Source organism: Eurosta solidaginis, chromosome 3 (assembly GCF_040869045.1).
Source record: "Eurosta solidaginis isolate ZX-2024a chromosome 3, ASM4086904v1, whole genome shotgun sequence".
Lineage (NCBI taxonomy): Eukaryota > Metazoa > Arthropoda > Insecta > Diptera > Tephritidae > Eurosta > Eurosta solidaginis.
In genome coordinates this window covers 133510094-133532209 of record NC_090321.1, presented here as the reverse complement: position 1 = coordinate 133532209, position 22116 = coordinate 133510094, and the positions used below count along the sequence as shown (strand labels likewise).

At 38.9% G+C, this 22116-nt stretch overlaps 1 protein-coding gene and 1 pseudogene across 1 annotated transcript in view; both read left to right on the top strand.

Annotated features, from left to right (window-relative positions):
• The window catches only part of Lipt1 (Lipoyltransferase 1), a 514034-nt gene that overhangs the window by 370931 nt on the left and 120987 nt on the right, over positions 1 to 22116 (top strand). The window lies entirely within an intron of this gene.
• On the top strand, positions 3679 to 4993 carry LOC137246647 (cleavage stimulation factor subunit 1 pseudogene; annotated as a pseudogene).

The window sequence follows — 22116 nt, the reverse complement described above, 5'->3', positions numbered from 1 at the left end:
CTTCAGTGTGGTCAGGCACACTACAATATTCAACCAGGCTGAAAAATGCCGGCAATCTAGGACTTGTAAGAGAAAAAGACAGTTGTCCCTTAGGAGCCAAATTAGTCAAGAATAATGAATACTCAAGTAAGCATATTTAAAAATAAAAATAAAATAGGTACCCAAATTCTCAAAGATCTAATATTTGCATTAACCCCAGAAGTTATGCATGTGAAAAATTTCGACAGAAATTAAAGAAATTCTTCATAAATATCATGACGATCCAATCTGGGAAGGCCACCCAGGAACCGCATGACAGATAAGATCTAATAAAAATATTGCTGGAAAAAATGAAAATGGTATGAAAAATTTTTGCATCCACTGTACCCATTGGTTTAACCACTTAGCACTATATAACTACTTCTTGCCCAAGCAGCAACTGAATCTACCCAATCTACTGTATATAATACCCTCAGAGATCCCGCTTTTCGATCAATGTCAATTTTCAACTTATGATCACTGTAACCATTATCTTATTCTATACGTTTTAATTTTAATTTAACAAAGCTTTGTTTAACCTTTTTCATATAGGGAAACCTCGCCTTTTAGAGAGGCCATAATTTTAGATAATAGGATTTTTGAATCTAGATAAAAAGATAGTAGATATATAGGGCCCTGTAGATTAGGAAAAATAATTCTATTAATAACCTGCGGAATACAAAATATCAATAAGAAAAATTATTTTATTAATAACCTATAAAGTAGGAAATATCGATAGTAAAAATAATACACTTTAATCCCGTCTAGAATAGGAAATAATGATAAGCAAAAATTTCCCAGTAACATAGTGTACAAATGCGTGGTGGCAACGGCGCGCACCCACGTATTTGTTAATGATTATTTAAGGCGAAAAAAGAGGAAGAAAATAAAAACACCAAAAGGGTTTCGTATTAATAAAAAGGAATTCACAGTGTTTTTTTATTCGATGTGTATAAATACAACAAGTGTTAAGGAAAATGTTAACAAATGTTGTGAAAGTTTAAAATATTAAGTATATTTCAGGAAATTATAACTTACATGAACGGGCGATTGCGTGTACCTTTGCTGGCTGCTGGATTTAAAGAGGACGAGACTCTTTGCTACATGAGCCGATGAACCCACGATACAGCTCCTTCGTTGGGTTTCCCGGCAACAAAGTTGCTGTACCGCGGGCTCACAGCGGTAAAAATCTAAGATACATACGTACTACCACTCACACATGCCTGTGTGTATAGTGATCACAAGAATATGTGGGTGGTAGTAACGAAGGAAAATAACCAAAGAAAGTTATGCTACGAGGGGGGGGGGGGGGGGGGGGGGGGAGATATATTTAGGCCTGTGGCCTAAACATATCGGTCCCTTGCCGTAAGCAACAACGGAAAAAAAAAATGAAAAGATAAAAAGAATGACTCGTGATCGCACGTCCAGTTAAGGCGTTATGTCGATGTGCAGATGCGGACTGCAAGCACTGCACGTCGCACGGTGGACTTCGTGTCTCGTTGTCTTGTGAAGAAAAAGAAAATAGGTTATTAAATATACGAACGTTGTTTTAAATTCCGTGCAGCAGTAATTACTTAGTTTTTATGAAACGCTCCTATTTTTGGCAGGCTCCTGAGACTACCAGCCCGAATACGGTCGGTTGGGTCAGGAGCCCGCCAACTGTTGTTGCTGGCGTTCCGCTCACCATGAGTTCGGCGTATAGATCAGCGCCGAGTGTCAGCCGAACTGGCGATGAGCGGTAGAACTGAGGATCTGCAAACCGCATGAATTCAAACGGAACGGCAATCCTTGGATCCACATTGGATGGCGGGCTCAACCGATAGCGGCCGTTGACCACGGCGCTTGGGTAGTGACATGAGTCGTTGACCCGAACTTGCCGCGCAGAATAAGGGTGCATTGCCCTTGTCCTTGGCGCTCCAACTGCAAATCGCGTACCAGCTCTGCATCGACGATGGTGCTGGCGGCGCAGGGATCAATGATGGCACGAACCAGATGTAGGTGCCCACGCGATTCGACGCGTACGATGGCCGTCGGCGCAATGGGCACGAAAGACCGCATGGTGGGCGCTGGAGTAGCTGGGAGCAGCCGGCCGGTTCGGAAGCCTTCCGGTGTACCACGCGATAGTGCCTTTGTATCTAAGGCGTCAGAAGTGTATGGTTGATTTCTTTCGCCGCTGCTGTCTTCCGCGTTTGGATGACTTGGTCGGGCCTCCTTGGAGTCCGATGTCGCGGTGCCGCCAGTTGTCTCGTTCGTTTCGACGTTTATTCGCTTTCGCCGCGCTTCTTTCATGCTGTAACAGCGGCCGGAAACTGCGCATCCCATGGTTGACCGTTGACGGTCTTGTTGTCTCCGTTTCACCTCTTTCTTCCTCCGCCTTTGCTCTCTCCTCCTCCACCTGCTGAGCCCAGGACTTTGTCGGCCCCATTAGGTGGATTGACAACGTGTCATCGGACGGGTTGTCGTCGCCAATGGTTGTTGCATCATCGCGTTCAGAAAGACGCTCATCTAGATGGAGCGTGGTGTGGTGCTTTTGCTGGCACCGTTTGCAGCGATATTTACTTTTGCAGTTGTCAACGCGATGAAACGGCGACAAACAATTCGGGCAGTATTTATGTAGTAGAACAGCCCGTAACCTTTCTTCGGGCGACTTGCTTCTGTACTCAGCGCAGAGCCTCATACTATGATTTCTACCGCAGAGCTGGCAGGCGACGTTGAAGCGCTTGGCGCTCCCCTCTGACTTGGCCAATACGAGTTTCGAAACGGGTCATGATCTGAAAGAGTATTGGTATCATTGATCATGCCCAAATTGAGGTTGGAGGAATGTTGTTTGGGTGGCGTAAGCCAAAATAAAATATTATCTCTCATATATTTTCGCAAGAGAAAAAAAACATTTTATTGAAATAAAAATTTAAAGGCCATAAGTAAATACTTATGCGCGCAAAGAAACGAAGAAAAAACGGATTTAGCAAGCATCCATGCGATGTGGCTGGTGCTTTAGCGCCTTTAGTACATTTTATAATTTATTTTATGTCGGTAGAAGTAGTCCGAAGTAGTCCTAAAGATTTATTTGATTTGTGGTGAGCTTTGTTTTCACAACAAGTGGCCTGCCACCACACGGAACGGTTCGAAACCTGGCTGAAAAGGTATTACAGAGTTGCACTTCCACCATTCAACATTATTTTTGACGTGTATTGTCGATAATGTTGAGATTCGTGGAATTAAGTATTTTAACTCTCGACCAAATGAATGATTGGTCGAGATATGTAATACGCGACATGTGTGGCGTGTTGTGCTCGATATGTCGTGCGGCATGTAATGCGTGACGGTAGTGCGGCGTGTAGTGCATGACGTGTAATGCGGCATGTAGTACGTGACGTGTAGTGCGCGAGATGCTTGCGCATGAGGCCTAACGTTTGTATTGCAATAATCATTGACAGTCTAGCATTAAATGTAGAGATTTTGACATCTGCTACGCTTTTCCATTTCCTGAATGAAAAAAAAAAAATGTCATTGATATAAAACACGCGGTGAGTAAGTATACTCGTAAACTTGGTTATGTTTTTATTAATTAATTTCTCTTTTTCTTTTTTTTCTTTTCAGGAACACTTAATTTGCATCTATTTTGGTATTCCATCAAAAAAACTTGAAAAATTAGAGAAAATGCGCGACTTCGAGATATTAGATCCTAGGAATACCGTAAAAAATTGTGAAATTCTATATAGGTGGATTATCAGTCAACTGATGTACGATGGCCTGGAAAAGCTCGCCATGGAATTATCTGTGCTTGTTAAAGCAGACGAATGCGCTCCCAGCGAGCGATAGTTACATGTCATGATTGCCGGTATGCAAGCCACCAAAGAAAAACCAATTGCACCTAAAGGCGCTGTATTGCCTGGAATTTATTTGGGGTTTGAACCTGAAGCATCCGCTTTAGCACCTGAACCGGCATCTTACGAAACCACTTATGTTACATCGCATAAACAATCTTGTCGTGCTGGTGCATTCAGTCATGATGGCACGTTGGTTGCTACGGGCAGTGTTGACGCAAGTATGAAAATATTGTATGTTGACCGTATGCTAGCCAAGTCAGCACCTGAAGATATAGAAGCAGGGCGGGAACAGCAGGGTCATCCTGTTATACGTACACTCTATGGTCATACGGATGAAGTATCCTATTTAGCATTTCATCCGAAAGAACATATCCTGGCATCTGGTTCACGTGATGGCACCGTAAAACTATTTGATATTGCAAAACCTCCGGTGAAAAAGGCACATAATGGGTTTTCCGACTGTGAACCGGTGAATTATTTATCTTTTCATCCGATGGGCGACTATATGGCTGTTGGACCGAGCATTATGTCTTGCGTGTGTATGATGTACTTACTTGCCAATGCTATGTGAGCGCAATACCATCACAACAGCACAAAGCTGCCGTGACATGTGTAAATTTTGCACCAATCGCCAAACTGTATGCTACAGGTAGTTTAGATGGTGCGATCAAAGTTTGGGGTGGCGTCAGTGGCCGTTGCATCAATACTATACCGCAAGCACATGCTGGTGCAGAAATTTGTTCATTGAAATTTACAAGAAGCGGAAAGTACTTACTTTCATCTGGCAAAGACTCGTTGGTATTCTTGTGGGAACTATGCACCAGCCGACCCGTGCAGACCTATACTGGCGCTGGTACTACTGGCAAACAAGAACACAATACACTGGCCGTTTTCAATCATACTGAGCACTATGTACTCTTCCCTGATTAGGCCACCACTTCACTTTGCTCATGGAATTCCCGTAAATGCGCTTGCTTAAATCTTATGTCATTGGGTCACAACGACCCTGTGCACTTTATAACGCATTCACCAAACTCGCCAGCATTCGTAACATGTTCAGATGATTTCCGTGCACGCTTTTGGTATCGTCGTGCAACAAATCAATGAACTAACAAATAATATTCAATTAGCGATTTTCTATGCCTGGAGTTTGATGTTGTATTTAGTCATTATGCATATTAAATAAGTAACAACCTGAGTTGCACGTACAAAATGTGCTTTAGTGTTATGTTAGCGTTTCAAAGGATGTTACCCTTCCGGAAAAGGCACAATTTGTTATAAGCAATTTGGGTGTACCCGAAAAATTAATTGATTGCGCAAAACTAGTTAAAGCGGGCGCGCTTGGTTATCATCATATGCAAGCAATATATTTGCTAAGAACGAAGCAATGGGCACTCGGGCATGAAGTGATATTCGAGCATATTGCACCAGATGCAATCATGAATGATAATCTCGATTATTCACATGAGTTGGGATCTCAATTTGAAGGGGCTAAGGCCAACAAGACCTTCAAAGTGTCAAGTTGGTCAAATTAGGGACAAATATTTTTTAGATTTCATTGACATCAATGAGAGGTTCAAGAGTCTAAAGACGCTCAACAGCGGCAGATTTAGGGGTACGGTGGGAGAGTCTTATACCACAACTGGCTGGTTTATGTTCACGCATCAATTTATTACCTAATCCCACGGCAGAGCATCGTTTATGTCAAAGTGAAATTGCACAAAATTTAGCATGCCTAGTACGTGTTACTTGTGTGTCCGGTGTTAAATCCCTGTTTTAATTATAGAAATTGCATCGGAACGGTTGCCGTTACCACAGGAATCTGCACAACAGTGGACCGCTTCAATCATCCCAAAACCGGTAAGTCAAGTGTCTGCTTCCGCATTGTATACAGGCATATGGAGCAGCTGCACTTATGCCCAATTTACAAATGGTACATCAAAATTCAATGTATGCATGTCCAACACCACGTGATTTTATTAATTTCTTTATTTCTTTTCAGAATAAGATGGATGTTCATCTCTATCGCGATCCTGACACCAATAGGGAGATATTTTATTTGGCAGTGGATTATTTGGGTCGTTATCTTCGCGTAGCATAGTCCGAAGACACATCTACAACTTATTGGCATAACGCGTCCTTTGTCGCCGCAAGGCAGCAGAAATGTATCCACCAGAATTGGCGAATTCGCTTATGTTGCAGATGGCGCATGCCAAAAAATCAGGTATATTACAGCATGAAGTTGCTTTTCCTTTTGTCGTAGGATGTTCATTTCATTGTTTTATGGTAGTAATCATAATTATTAATCCAAAATGAGTTTGTTGCTGTTATATGTAGGCATTCATTTTGGAAAATATCCAAAATATTTCGGCGGTCAAAAAATTAAAATTTTTTAACAAACAACAACAAAATCTATTAAAAAAATAAGCCACAAGAAAGATAACTATCAGTGTTCGCTATAATTGAAGCAAAAACAAACTGTCCTCAACCAATCATTACTAATTTTTTTGAAGTATTCAGCTGAAGATTGGAACTATAAAGTCATCAGTATGATACTATGCCCTGTCTGCATCAGATAGGCAATCACTTTATGAAGCATACACGTTTTTTGTTAGCATCATGATTCATTTACATAAAAATAACTACGCGTAATATTCAAGTACATAATCTTAATGTAATTGTGATTTATTAATAAAATACAAGAAATGAAGTTTTGCTATATTACACCGAGGACACCTCCCTCCGATTAGGTTAGATAGTTAATTTTGAAACTGAATTTGTGAGGAGCGCTTGGCAGTATAAAATGCCATTCTAAAGTGTGATGGCTGTATTTATTCAATGTTCCGTCCCTTGCTTCACGCAGAAATGCCTTAATAAACTCGGATCGTAACGATCGCGAAGCTCCGACAAAGTTGGTACCATTGTCGGAGTAAACGTTTTTCGGACAGCCTCGCCTGGATACAAATCTGGCGAAGGCAGCTAGGAAGGACCCGGTACTAAGGTCGTTTGTCGCTTCTAGATGGATGGCTTTCATCGAAAAGCAGACAAACAGGCAAACGTATCCTTTTGAAATTCGACATCCCCTCCCTCGGTAGGATTTTATATCGAATGGTCCCGCGAAATCTACCCCAGTGTTAGTCAAGGCCCTAGTAAAGGCGGTGGGCTCTTTCGGAAAGATCCCCATAAGTTACGTTTGTGTCCGCTTCCTGTAAATGGTACAGACCTTACAGTTGTGGATAACCGACCTTATCATGACTTTAACGGGTGGGAACTAGTACTGAGTGCGGATATGACGTAGCATCAGCTGGTTCCCTCCATGCAGGGTGGTCTCATGAGAGGATTGAGCTATAAGTCTGGATAACCTGCAAGTATAAGGAAGAATAATGGGATGACTTTCGTTATGGGACATGTCTTCTGATGCCCCAGTCCGCCCCCCAGTTCGAATGATGCCTTCTTCATCTATATATGGGTTCAGGGGTAAAATCTCACTCTTCCCATTTATTAGTTTTCCTGAGTTCAAATTTGCGTATTCTTCTTGATAATGTTGCCTCTGGCATATTGTTATCAATCTTCGTGTTGTTTTTTCTTTTTCATCAGGAGCTATCGAATAAGAATGTCTTTTAAAGGAGGCTTTAGTTGTTGGGTGCGTATTCTGGAAAAAACCCGAAGAATATAGGATATAACCCGCAAAGCCTTTGGTAAATCGGAAAACCTATCCAGAATATCAAAGCTATTTTTGACCGAAGTTGTATGAACTTTCACCCTCTTTTCCTCCATATTCGTATTGTAATCTTCTTCTTGTGTTGGCCAATTTTCGTTGTCTTCTTGTAACCAAGAAGGTCCCTGCCACCACAAAGAATTGTTGATTATATCCGAAGCGAGGAGGCCTCTGCTCGCCAAATCTGCAGGGTTTGACGCGGAGTCTACGTGCCGCCATACTTTGTCTCCAACTTTGTCGATGATTTTCGTTATTCGATGTGCCACACACGTTGACCACGAACATGGTGGCTTTCGGATCCATGCCAGTACTATCGTCGAATATGTCCAAAGGGTTACTTTAATATTGGAAAGTGCATATTTTCTATGGCCGACTCTATGATTTCTGCAAGTAGGACTGCGGCGCAGAGTTCCAGTCGTGGCAATGATATAGTTTTGACCGGGGCTACTCTCGTCTTGGCCATCAGCAAGTTGGTGAAGACTTGATCCTTCGTTTGTACCCTCAGGAAGACAGTGGCGGCATATGCTTTTTCCGAAGCATCGCTGAATCCATGTATTTCGACATTGTCCTTCAATGTGTAGTGAACCCATCGCAGTATGCGTATATCGTTGATCTTTTCGTAGTCCGTCATGAATGATTGCCACCGATGTAGAGTAGTTTCAGACACATCTTCATCTCAGCCTGTCCCTTCCAACCAAATATTTTGCATTATTATTTTGGCTACAATTACGACTGGTGCCAGCCAGCCAAGAGGGTCGAAAAGTTTTGCTATCGCAGAAAGTATTGACCTTTTTGTTACGGCATGGTTATTTTCAAAGGGTTTCGCTGTGAAGTAGAAGTAGTCGAAATGGGCGTTCCACCTGATACCGAGTGCTTTTACCATGCTGGTGTCTTCAAACTCAAGAAAATCCTCGCTTAATAGGTGTTGCTTCGGTATACCTTGTAGAATTTTCTTGCAGTTGGACGTCCATTTTCGCAATGGGAAACCTGCCGATTGCAATGCCGATGATATTTCGTCCCTTGCCTTGATTGCAATTTCGATGCTATGTCCACCGGCGAGTACGTCATCAACGTGCATGCAATTTCGCAGGATATCTGCTGCCATTGGATGCGATGTCTGCACGTCATCAGCTAGTTGGTCCAGCGTTCGAATCGCAAGATACGGAGCACAATTAACCCCAAAGGTTACCGTTTTCAATTCATAAATGTTAATTGGGTTTTTGGGGCATGTGCGAAATATGATTCGCTGATATTTTGTTTGGTCTTCATTGACCCATATTTGGCGATACATTTTTTCTATGTCGCTGTTAAATACGTATTTGAACAGCCGCCAACGTAGTATAAGGATTGTCAGGTCGGATTTAAGAATCGGACCTGGATATAAGGCATCATTTAGACTTTTGCCATTAATGGTAGGACAAGATGCATTAAATACGACTCTGACTTTTGTCGTTGTACTTCCCTCCTTTATAACAGCATGGTGAGGTAGGAAGTAACAGTGATTTGAGTCTGGCGAAATATTGCCTATTTGTTTCATGTGCCCTAAGGTTTCATATTCGGATACAACTCTATTGTATTCCGTTTGAAGAACTGGGTTTTTCGCAAGTCGTGTCTCGGTGCGATAGAATTGAGAACACGCACTTCTTAATGAGGGGCCTAAGTTAAACTCTTTCCTAAAGGGTAAGGAGACTACGTATTTGCCATCCTTGTTCCGAACTGTTGTGGATTTGTATAGCTCCTCGCAGTAAGTATCATCTTTAGTGATGCTCCTCTTCTTTGGAATTTCCTCTATCTCCCAGAAAGCCGCCAGTTGTTTGTCTACAGTGACCTCGTTGAAATATGAAACTAGGGTTTTATTTGTATCAACCGCATCTGTACGGCCTGTCAAAATCCAGCCGAACACCGTTTCCTGTGCTATTAATGTGTTTAGCACATCTTTCCTAATGCCGCCTAACATAATTTGGGGGTATATGTCTCCGCCCATGATTAGATCGACTGGCTCATTGAAAAAGAATCGTTTGTCAGCCAGTACTAAGTCACGGAATGCTTGCCTAGTCATTGCGTTTATTTGGCAAGTTGGAAGATTCCGTCAATTGTGGTAAAACCAGCATGATCGTATTGATCTTGATTAATGGGTCGGTTGGTGGCCGCAGTTGTATGTTGCACGCTTTTTTTACTTGTGCAGACATTGTATTATTGATGCCCGAAACTTGGGAAAGCAGGTGTTTGGATGGCAGATTAATGCTGCGCTTTAGTTTCTCGGTAATGAATAAGCATTCAGATCCCGAGTCTATTAGGGCTCTCGCCGAATAGTCAACACCATTAAAATGAATATTAACCTGAGCTGTCCCTAGTAATACCCCTTTGTTTATATTAGCAAACATGAGTTCACATTATTAATCGGAGCATTTTCTCTTTCAGCATTGCGTCGTATTTGAGCTTCCCGTGAGGTAGATGCTCCGATCGTGTCAGAAGTATTTGTTGGTTTTGGCTGAATCGAAATATGAGCAGCGTATGATGTCTTAAATGACATGTGGCACAGTTCATTTGACTGGTGCACTTTGTTACCGAATGGCCAGCAGAAAGGCAGTTTATACACCCACGGCTGCTCTTAATTTGTTCAAACCGTTTATTGGGTGTTAAACGTAAGAACTTTTCACACTTTGAAATTCTATGTGCAGGACTTTTGCACATCTTACACGTAGGTTTGGCTACACTTGCACTTGCCTGATAGGACCCTAATTTTTTAGCAGATGTATCTGTTGTCGAACGAGATACTTGTGGCTTCGAGGTTTTGGAAACTGTATCCCCTCTTAGATTAGTCACGGTTTCTAGGGTTTGGAAACGATTGGATAAGAATCTATCCATATCAGCCCATTTTGAAATTTCCGTTTTGTTTTCAATTGTTTGTTCCCAGAGTGCCAGTGTGGTTTCTGGCAGTTTTGTGGAACATAGATATGTTATAATTGCATCCCAATTTGATATGTCTATATGATGACATTGGAGCGCCGAGATGCAATTATTTATTTCACGTTGCAGTTTCTTTATAGAGCTACCGCATTCACTCTCAACTGCTTTCAAACTAAAAAGAATTTTTAATTGGGCGTTTACTAAGATACGCTTATTTTCGTATCTATCACAAAGATTTTTCCACGCTGTTTCGAAACCGTCTTTCGTTAAAGGACACCGCCCAACGATCTCTTTGGCCTCACCTTGAGTCTTTTGGTTTAAATAATATAATTTTTCTACTGCTTCGGGGTTTTTGTTACGTATATATATAGTAGTGAACATGTCTCTAAATGAAGGCCAAGAAAGGTAATCTTTCTTCTTTCTTTTCAGCTTTCTCAAGTTTTTCCGAAAGTTCAGCCATCGCTGCCTGGCACTTGAGAAAGCTGAAGTATGCAATTTTGTGCTTCTTTTTGATGGCCGACAGCTCTTTTGCCTCCAGTTCTCAGGAGCTCAAGAGTTCTTCATATGTCTGCTTCGCCTTCTCCCATAGCGATTTCAACTCCTCCTTTTGGACTAAGAGGGTGTGTTTTGTATGGTATGAAGGGGACATATCATGATAGTCATTTTCAAACTCAGTCACTGCCTCTGCTTGGCGTATATAGGTATCCATTATATTAAATGAAAATTTATTGAAATATTAATTAATTAATTGCCTTTGCAGAGAGTACTGATTGAAAATGAACTGGAATGAAGGAATGTATTCGAGAGAGATTTCTCGGTGAAGTGGCCTCGAAGCTTGCAAGAAAGCTAGTAGTTTGAGGGAATGTCCAATTGCGTGTTGGCAACGGCGCGCACCCACGTAATTGTTAAAAGAAAGTGCTAATGCAGCTGTGTTAACGAATTGTGTAAGCCAATAAGTACTGGCTGGTGAAAAAGTGGTGTTAGTGAGAAAAAAAAAAAATAAACTATATGTACGCTTGTTATGGACTTTTTGGTAATTTAACCGAGGACTGTGAACTTTTGTATCACAAAATTAGATCAGTCAAAACTGATTTGTATATTGCCGCAAGTGAGAATGATAATTCTTCAATTTTTTAAATATTTGTGCAAGGAATAAGGCTATTGGCTACCCAAACAACAACAACAATATGTGTGTATGAAACTAAGTGCACTTTGTGCTATAGCAACAATCTAACTTGCGATCGTATTGCCCGTGTAAATAGGCGCAAGTGATTTTTTTTTTGTTTTTTTTGTGGAAAAAATCTTTAGTTAACTTGACTTGTACTCGTTAATTAAAATTACAGATTTTGCTTCAAGACGCTTAACAAATCAAAATTTAATAATGTGAAAAATTCTTGAAAATGAAAATTCTGCAAAAGTGAAAGTTGAAAATTGGCGCAAGACGGTGTTTGAGGTTATGTTAACCTTTAGCGCGGTGTTGTGCTACCTTGAGCTGTGTCCGGACAATCTTACCGCGGGTGGGGGATTGTACCAGATAGTCACAAGACATGATGCACAAACTTTAAATAACTGCCTTGAGCGCCCCCTTTTTTTTCAACTAAATATGAATTTTCCACTTCACAAAAAATCGCCTGCACAGAATCATTTTATAATTTATAATTTTATTTTGAAATTTTATTAAAAGTGAAATTAAAGAAACCCTACCTAGCACGGAATATTTTCAACCACGTGCCTTTATTAATTCGTTGATCCGGAGTACTCGAATGTGATCTAAATTTTGTTGTTGTTTCCAAAAGGTACCACCAAAAGTGTATCAGTTGTTGTATATTGGCTGTTGTTGTTGTTTTGAATATAAAATCGCTGGTATCACCAAGAAAGTTGTATCACCATGGACAATTGCTGATATTTGATGTTGAAATTTTTGGTTTTTCCTGTGTATTCTCACGAGTTTGGTATGCTTCCTTGCTTTAATGCCTAGAGAGTTGAGTGGACTGTAATTATGTGACTGGTTCTCTTTACCGGCGCGGTAAGGACCATGTACAAATGCGTGGTGGCAACGGCGCTCACACACGTATTTGTTAAAGATTAGTTAAGGCGAAAAAAGAGGAAGAAAATAAAAACACCAAAAGGGTTTCGTATTAATAAAAAGGAATTCACAGTGTTTTTTTTATTCGATGTGTATAAATACAACAAGTGTTAAGGAAAATGTTAACAAATGTTGTGAAAGTTTAAAATATTAAGTATATTTCAGGAAATTATAACTTACGTGAACGGGCGATTGCGTGTACCTTTGCTGGCTGCTGGATTTAAAGAGGACGAGACTCTTTGCTACATGAGCCGATGAACCCACGATACAGCTCCTTCGTTGGGTTTCCCGGCAACAAAATTGCTGTACCGCGGGCTCACAGCGGTAAAAATCTAAGATACAGACGTACTACCACTCACACATGCCTGTGTGTATAGTGATCACAAGAATATGTGGGTGGTAGTAACGAAGGAAAATAACCAAAGAAAGTTATGCTACGAGGTGGGGGGGGGGGGGGGGGGGGGGGATATATTTAGGCCTGTGGCCTAAACACATAGAAGATGGTGTTATCAAAACAATAAGAAAATAATAATATACAAAAATAGACTTACATTAATAGAATAAGTAAATTTTCAACCTATAAACATAAAATATAAAATATAGAATTAATTTATATTTAACTAAATAAAAATAGAATGCTTATGCATTCGCAAAATGCATAAGCATTTTGAAAAAAAAGGGAGATGTAGTGTAAACAGCCAACAATTTCAATGCCAAATGAGTAAACCAGTTAATGTGCTATCCTGTAACAAAAAGAGTCTAAATTTTAATCAACACAAAACGGGGCATTTACTAATTGTTGCTGATAGCGCAATTCACACGATTTAATACAGATGTGTGTACACCGCGCAACTAAACCAAATTTGCATTTAGGAAAATTTGCTGATATTGCATTTCCCACAGACGTCACAACTCAACACAAATATGTAGGCACATATTTGTGTCGGTTTGTATGTAGGTATACGTATGTATGTTTAAAGTAAATATGTATGTAAGAATATGTTTAGACTAAGTACGTATGTATGTTTAAAGCAAATATGTATGTAAGAATATGTTTAGAATAATTTAGTATAAATAAGCTAACAATATTTGAATAAAGATTCACTCACTCATTCACACTTACACCTCACAAACACTCTATTCATTTTTCACCTTTTATACTATAGGTGGACGCCTTTTCGAGATATCGTCATAAAGGTGGACCAGGGGTGACTATAATGTGTTTGTACGATATGGGTATCAAATGAAAAGTGTTAATGATTATTTAAAAGGGATGGGCCTTAGTTCTATAGGTGGACACCTTTTCGAGATATCGCCATATAGGTGGACCAGGGGTTACTCTATAATGTGTTTGCACTGTAGGATGGCATTAAAAGAAATTAAATTTGGGAAGTGCCAGTTAAGCGGCACCAAGATTGAATTGACTTTATTCAGTAAATTTCGGCTTATTTATACTAAAATATTCTATATAAATTCTTATGGATTAAAGTTCCTATATACTAATCATACGTACATACATATTGCATGAGCGATGTAAACGTTTGTACATAGCAACCGTTCGCACGGTCGCTGGTGCATAAGCGTGGCTCATATATCGCACGGGCTTCGCTTGCTTGCCTGCCTGTGGGAACGTAATTATGTTGATATTGCTTATTATAATCACATTTATACTTACCACATAAGCAGAGTGTCAAATGCACTGCAGCGTGAGAAACGTTGAGAATGCATGCAAGATATATGTATGTATGTAACAGTGCGATACGGGCATCAAATTAAAGGTATTAATGAGGGTTTTGTAAGGGAGTGGTCCTTAGTTGTATATGTGAAGGAAGGCGTTTTCGAGATATCGACCAGGGTGACCCAGAACATCATCTGTCGGGTACCGCTAATTTATTTATATATGTAATACCACGAACAATATTCCTGCCAAGATTTCAAGGGCTTTTGATTTCGCCCTGCAGAACTTTTTCATTTTCTTCTACTTAATATGTTAGGTGTCACACAAATTTTACAAAGTTTTTTCTAAAGTTATATTTTGCGTCAATAAACCAATCCAATTACCATGCTTCACCCCTTTTTTCATATTTGGTATAGAACTATGCCATTTTTTCATTTTTCGTAGTTGTCGATATAGAAAAAGTGGCCGTGGTCATGGTCGGGCTTCGGCCATTTTTTAAACCAAGATAAAGTGAGTTCAGATAAGTATGTGAACTAAGTTTAGTAAGGATATATCGATTTTTGCTTAAGTTATCATGTTAATGGCCGAGCGGAAAGACAGACGGTCGACTGTGTATAAAAACTGGACGTGGCTTCATCCGATTTCGCCCTTTTTCACAGAAAACAGTTATCCTCATAGAATCTATGCCCCTACCAAATTTCACAAGGATTGGTAAATTTTTTTTCGACTTATGGCATTTAAGGTCGGCTGTGCCACGCCCATTGTCCAAAATTTTACTAATTTTCTATTATGCGTCATAAGGTCAACCCACCTACCAAGTTTCATCGCTTTATCCGTATTTTGTAATGAATTATCGCACTTTTTCGGTTTTTCCGAATTTTCGATATCGAAAAAGTGGGCGTGGTTATTGTCCGATTTCGTTCATTTTAAATAGCGGTCTGGGATGAGTGCCCAGGAACCTACATACCAAATTTCATCAGGATACTTCAAAATTTACTCAAGTTATCGTGTTAACGGACGGACGGACATGGCTAGATGAATTCCTTTTTTCGCCCAGATCATTTTGATGTATAGAAGTCTATATCTATCTCGCGGCCACCGTGGTGTGATGGTAGCGTGCTCCGCCTACCACACCGTATGCCCTGGGTTCGCACCCCGGGCAAAGCAACATCAACATTTTAGAAATAAGGTTTTTCAATTAGAAGAAAATTTTTCTAAGCGGGGTCGCCCCTCGGCAGTGTTTGGCAAGCGCTCCGGGTGTATTTCTGCCATGAAAAAGCTCTCAGTGAAAACTCATCTGCCTTGCAGATGCCGTTCGGAGTCGGCATAAAACATGTAGGTCCCGTCCGGCCAATTTGTAGGGAAAATCAAGAGGAGCACGACGCAAATTGGAAGAGAAGCTCGGCCTTAGATCTCTTCGGAGGTTATCGCGCCTTACATTTATTTATTTTTTTTCTTATATCTATCTCGATTAGTATATGCCGTTACGGATTACCGTTATGCGATTAAAATTAATATACTCTGTGAGCTCTGCTCAGCTGAGTATAAAAATGGATCATCCAAAGATTAGTCTTAGACCGCTCTTTTACGAGCAAGGAATTAATCAACAAAGCTCCGAACCTCTTGCTTTTTATACTCAGCGTGCTTTGCACACAGAGTATATTAACTTTGATTGGATAACTTTTGGTTGTACAGGTATAAAGGAATCGAGATGGAAGCCTTCCATACATTAAAAGCGTCAGTATCGAAAAAAAATTTGATTGAGCCATGTCCGTCCGTCCGTCTGTCCGTTAACACGATAACTTGAGTAAATATTGAGATATCCTCACTAAATTTGGTACACGAGCTTATCTGGACCCAGAATAGTTGGTACTGAAAATGAGCGAAATCGGATCAAAACCACGCCCACTTTATATATATATAACATTTTAGAAAACACAAAAAACCTGATTATTTAGTAAATAATATACCTGAAATTTTGAAATTTGACGTGTGGACTGATATAGAGACTCTTGATAAAAATTTGAAAAAAATTTTTAAAATGGGCGTGGTACCGCGCGACAATTGTGATAAAATATATTTTACAAATATTATTAATCACAAATCAAAAATCGTTAAACCTGTCGTAACAAAATACGGCAGAGAGGTTGCCTTTACTATAAGGAATGCGTTGAAGAAAATTAAAGAAATCGGTTAAGGACCACGCCCACTTCTATATAAAATATTTTTCAAAGGGTAGTAGACGAATAAAATAAGCTATATCTTTGCAAAAAAGAGCTTTATATCAATGGTATTTCACTTCCCAAGTGGATTTATAATAATAAATAGGAAAAATCTCAAATTTCAAAAAATGGGCGTGGCACCGCCCCTTTTATGCCTAAGCAATTTTCTATGTTTCGGGAGCCATCGATTAACGGATCGTAATGAAATTGTGTACACATATTTTCCTTATAGCAGAACATATTTCTAGTAAAAATGGACGGGATCGTTTAAAGACTTAGATATAAAACAAATTTAAAAGGGTCGTAGACTAGAATAATAAGCTATAACTTAACAAAAAATAGTTTTGAATCAATGGTATTTCACTTATCAAGTTTTATTGTAAGAGGAAATGGGGAGACATTTTTTTTAAACGGGCGGTGCCACGTGTTATGTAGAAAAGTATTTTATCTGAAATGAAATGCACAATTGATGTTCGGTTACACCCGAATGAACTTGGACATCTTTACTTCTTTTATATTGATCTTAAATTCTCACGGTTCATTTTTTGATTATGGACAAATTTAGCTTTTGTTTTTCTATTTTTAATTTGATTTTCATATTTTTGGTAATGTTTTCAAATTATTATTCATTTCGTTTAGGACTTTTATTGAGTTGTTTTGGTATAAAATTTGGTTGTCCACTTGCTTTTCCAATGGGCTTTGCTTCTTGCGTGAAGTAAGCACCGAATGGCTGCAGGAAGCTTCCTCGTTCTCCTGATCGTTCATTTCGAGTGAATCGCTGTTGTCTTTAAAAGCCGCTTCTAAAACTTCGCTTTGTACTTCCGTTATAGTCTGACGCACCTTAAACTCCTTCGTGCCACCTATCCAGCTCACATCTTGGTTCATTGATAGCAACACGCTAGCTTGCTGTTCCAGTTTGGTGAGTGAGGAGTAAGCAAGCGGACCGCCCCCAGTACCAGCAATATTGGTTTGTTGCCACACATTTTTGCCTTCAAATGGAATTTGTAGTCAGCCCAAACTTAAAAATTATATTAATCCTATTTTGGAACTAAAAAGTACAAATATATCAAACAACCTACTTTTTTCCCGTCGGCCATATCACGCATCGGTGGTCCAGCTGCATTTAGTTGGGAAGTTACTCTCTTCCATAAATTATTGGCCGCTCTTTTTGCAATGGGTGTCTTAAGTAACCCTTTGGCCAAACCTGGGTGTGTTGCCATGAAGTCCGCTAGGATTTCAAATTGTTACTTTTGTGTTTGTTTAGTCTTTAGAGTTGCCCTAGATATTATATAGATGTACAATGAATACAAAGATGTCAATTTATACATATGTACATATTTTAACAATGCGAATGCCTATTAGCTGTAGCAAGAAAAATGGGAAACTCACGGCTGCTTGACATTCGCTGTCGCTATACAGAGTGCTGGCCATGCGAAAACGAGAAAAAATGCGAATTTCAAGATACATAGTAATGATTTCGCGCATTTTTTCTTTCGCGTCGTGCCGCTGGACACCACCGCCCCCAGGAATTGCACGCTACTTCGTGGGTGTGTTCCGAAGAGCACATCGCCATGCCCCCCTTCTCAAACCGGCGGGCTTACGCCAGAATCCAGAGCTAAGGGGAAGAGGTTATCTGTTCAACACCTAGGTGAGTTGCGGGGGAAATAGTAGAATAATATAGAAGAAATAACATAATAATGTAATATAGAGTTTTTTGTTCCATATTCGACTCGCCTGCTTAAGGGCGTACAAGGATTTCACCAACCGGCATACTCTACCCGTGCCATCGTCAAAACCCGCAGGCTGCTTCATGTATACCTCCTCCTGCAAATCCGCATTCAGGAAAGCAGTCACTGCATCGAGTTGGTATACATCCATATCATGCTTTGCAGCCAAAGAAAATAAGAATCGTATCGAATTATACCTGACAACAGGTGCGAGAGTTTCAGTATAGTCGATTCCCTGCTTTTGCGAATATCCCTTGAATACCAGCCTAGCCTTATGACGTACGATTTCGCCATCAGCGTTTCGTTTTGTTTTGAATACCCACTTAGAAGCTATGGCTTTCTTATGTGCGGGAAGATCAGTGAGAAACCATGTTTTGTTTAATTTATGTGAATCCATCTCAGCCGTCATTGCGTTTGACCAAGCATCAGCACCTTTAGCTGCATCCTCAAAGCTAACAGGGTCATCAGTCTCAGATATATTAGTACAAAATACGGATTGCTTGTGTGGAGTCGGCATTACCTGCCGCAATAGTTAAAGTTGAAGCTGCAATTATTGAGGACCTCGTGCCTCGATTAAAGTTGGAGCTGCAATTATTAAGGACCTCGTGCCTCGATTAAAGTTGAAGCTGCAATTATTACTTAGGCCACCCTGCCTTCGCCGTGGAGGGCGCCGCCTCCAAACTGATGCAATGTTAATTACCTTTACAGGGAAATAATTGGCTTGGCGGAAATCACCGCCATTCTTCCTTTAAAATAAAGACCACGCAAATATATATAATTTTTATGCACCAAACTTTATTTGCCACCATATTTTTCTGAAGCACGTCCGCTCGGGATGAGTGTAAAATTCTTCTGTGTATCTATTATATTTTTGACGTGGGCTGCAGTCCATTTGACATGCGCGTTGCCAACTACCTGCGCCTGTCAAATGTACTTATGCTCACGTCCCATAGACTAGCTTATATTATTATCCTTACATCATCCTTCCTTTGAAAAGAAGAATGTGGCAATTTGACGATCACAATTGCCATATTCTTCTTTAGCATATAAATCGGTTCGGATGAACGAAAATATTAGGGTGCACTTCCTTTATGAGATTCGTTCATTCGAAGCAATTTTACGATTTGTATGGTTAAACAAGAGTTATTTTGGACATTTAAATTCCCTAACGTTGCATTTGTATTTATTTATTTCTTTTTGTTTTATGTTTTTGTATGATACAATTCGATGATGAAGAATTTTTGTTTTTTTTTTTTTGCTTTTTTTTGCTATGTATTAGGAAAGGTATATATATATTTTTGTTATTTTTATTTGTACCTTAATGGCTGTTTGTAAAATATTTTGTGTACATAATGAACTAAATATAAACTAATAGTTATTGGTAAACTTTATTCTATTTTTGTGTACAGTTTTTGGTAATTCAAAATTTCATTTTTATAGATTTTGTATACTAGTTATACATACATTTTGTTTGTTTCCTTTACTTAAATTAAGTATGTTTTTACAGTATGATGTGTTTTTGTTTAAATTTGCTAAAATTTTAATTTTTGGCTATCTCAAAATGAAATTGGGTACAATTGATTATATCTATCTAGGTACTCCTCTTACGCGGTTTTTATGTACCGTTTTGTATTTTTTGCTTTCAAATGGTTACATTTACACTATCTATATTAGTTACTAAATAGTGGCTCTGGTATATGTTTCTATGTTTTTCACGCGGTTTTTTTTGAACTAAAATCATATCGTTTATGTTTATTATGATGGGTTGTTCATTTTTGTCGTATGCATCCTTATTTCTTATTTTGTGTTTATCTACTAATTCTTTTGCCAAGGAGTGACATTTTTGCATTCTATACTTTACTTCTTTTTAATAATCTTCGATTTTGTAAATTGGTTCGATTGTTTGGTTCTTCAATTCCGATGCCAAGATGGCCTTTTTACCGAAAACTAGTTCAAAAGGAGTAAGTTTATTGTCGAATACCGTATTTGGCGTTGTGTTATGCCAAAACGTAAAATATTTCAAATATGTATCCCAATCATCAAAAGAATCATTTAAGTACGCACGTAGGTACTCATTAAAAACTCTATGGTTTCGTTCGACCGTTCCTACAGTTTCTTGATGATATGGTGTAGAAAAGTTGTGATTAATATTTAATAAGCTGGTTAAATTTGCAAAGATTTCATTTTTAAATTCAGTGGATTTCATAGCACCATTTGTTAAAATACAGCTTTCGAGTAGTGCTGACGCGATTTTTTTTTGCACTTTTATCCGGCATTGATATTGTAACTAAGTATTTTGTCAGATCGCAAATTATGGTAAGTGCGAACTTACTACCATATCTCGATTCTGGCAATTGGCCTATTGTGTCAATTACAACAATATCGAAAGGTTTATTTAGGAGTAAGAGTTAGAACGAGTTCTTCTTTATTTCCTATTTTGACTTTGTTCAAAAGACATTTTTCGCATTTCCTAACATAACTAGCTATGTCTTTTGTCATGTTTTTCCAGTAAAATTTGTTTCGTAATTTGGCATATAGCTTTTTCATTCCACAGTGACCTCCAGTGATGGGATCATTGTGATAAATTGCTAATAATTTTGATTTTTGTTCCTGATCAATGGCGGTTTCAATTGGATCCATTAAAATAATTTTTAAAAATTATAAAATCTTATTTCCTCTGTCTTTAAAATGTGTAATTGTAATGTATTTGAAAATTAAATCATTTTTTGGCCATTCTTTTTCCTTAATATTAAGTTTTCCGGCTTCTGTTTCCAGTCTCGAAAGTAAAGTATCGAAATTCTTTATTTCGTTAGAAAATTCAAAATCAAGTAAAATTGTTCTTTTATGCTTTATATGCGCGCATATTCTTAAACAATTTTTGTTTTTATCATGAAATATTTCTGATCTGATACGAGGAATTTTTTTTCAAAAGTTATGAGTGAATTTATTATAAACATTTAATGTTTGTATATTTTCACATAAGTATATATTTTCGATAGAAGTACATTTATCTTTTTTCTTACTCATGGCCCTAGTCTGAACTGCAAGTATATTTTTGGTTGATTCTTTTATTACGCCAATGGTTATACGAGAAAGTGCATCAGCTCCTACATTTGATTTTCCCTTTATGTACTCTATTGTGAAATTGTATTCTGCCAACTCAAGTCTAATTCTAGAAAGTTTTGAAGATGGGTCTTTCATAGTAACTAAATAGACTAAGGGCCTGTGATCTGATTTCACAATGAAGTGATTTCCATAAACACATGGTCTGAATTGTTTAATGGCGAAATAAATGGCTAATAGTTCCAACTCAATGATGGCTTTCTTTTTTTCTGCCTCATTAAAGGATTTTGACGCATAACATATGGGTGCCTTGGTGTTCTTGACTGAGTATTGCTCCACACCCCGTTTTAGATGCATCTACTGTAATGATAAACTGTTTGGAAAAATCTGGGTATTGTAGTAGCTTTGGTGACATTAGGGATGCTCTTAATGCATCAAATGCTCTATCACAGCACTGTCCCAGTTAAATTCTACTCTTTTTCTGTTCAGTCTATTCAAAGGTGCTGCCAGAGATGCAAAGTTTGGAATAAAGCGTCTGTAGTAGTTAGCTAAAGCTACAAACCGTCTTACAGCGTCTTTGTCTGTTGGCTTAGTATAGTTACGAATTGCATCTACTTTTGAATCGTCTGGTGATAAACCTTCAGCTGAGCATTTGTGTGCTAGGAATGTTACTTCCGGTCTTAGAAAATTATATTTATTTGGATTGAGCTTAAGGTTGAATGATCTACAAGTATCGAATACTTTAGACAAATTTTTAATGTGATGGGATTCGCTACAGCCAATGACTATAATGTCGTATACATAAAGAAAAGCTACATTAGGTGGAATTCCTGAAAATTCGATGGTCATCATTCTTGAAAACGA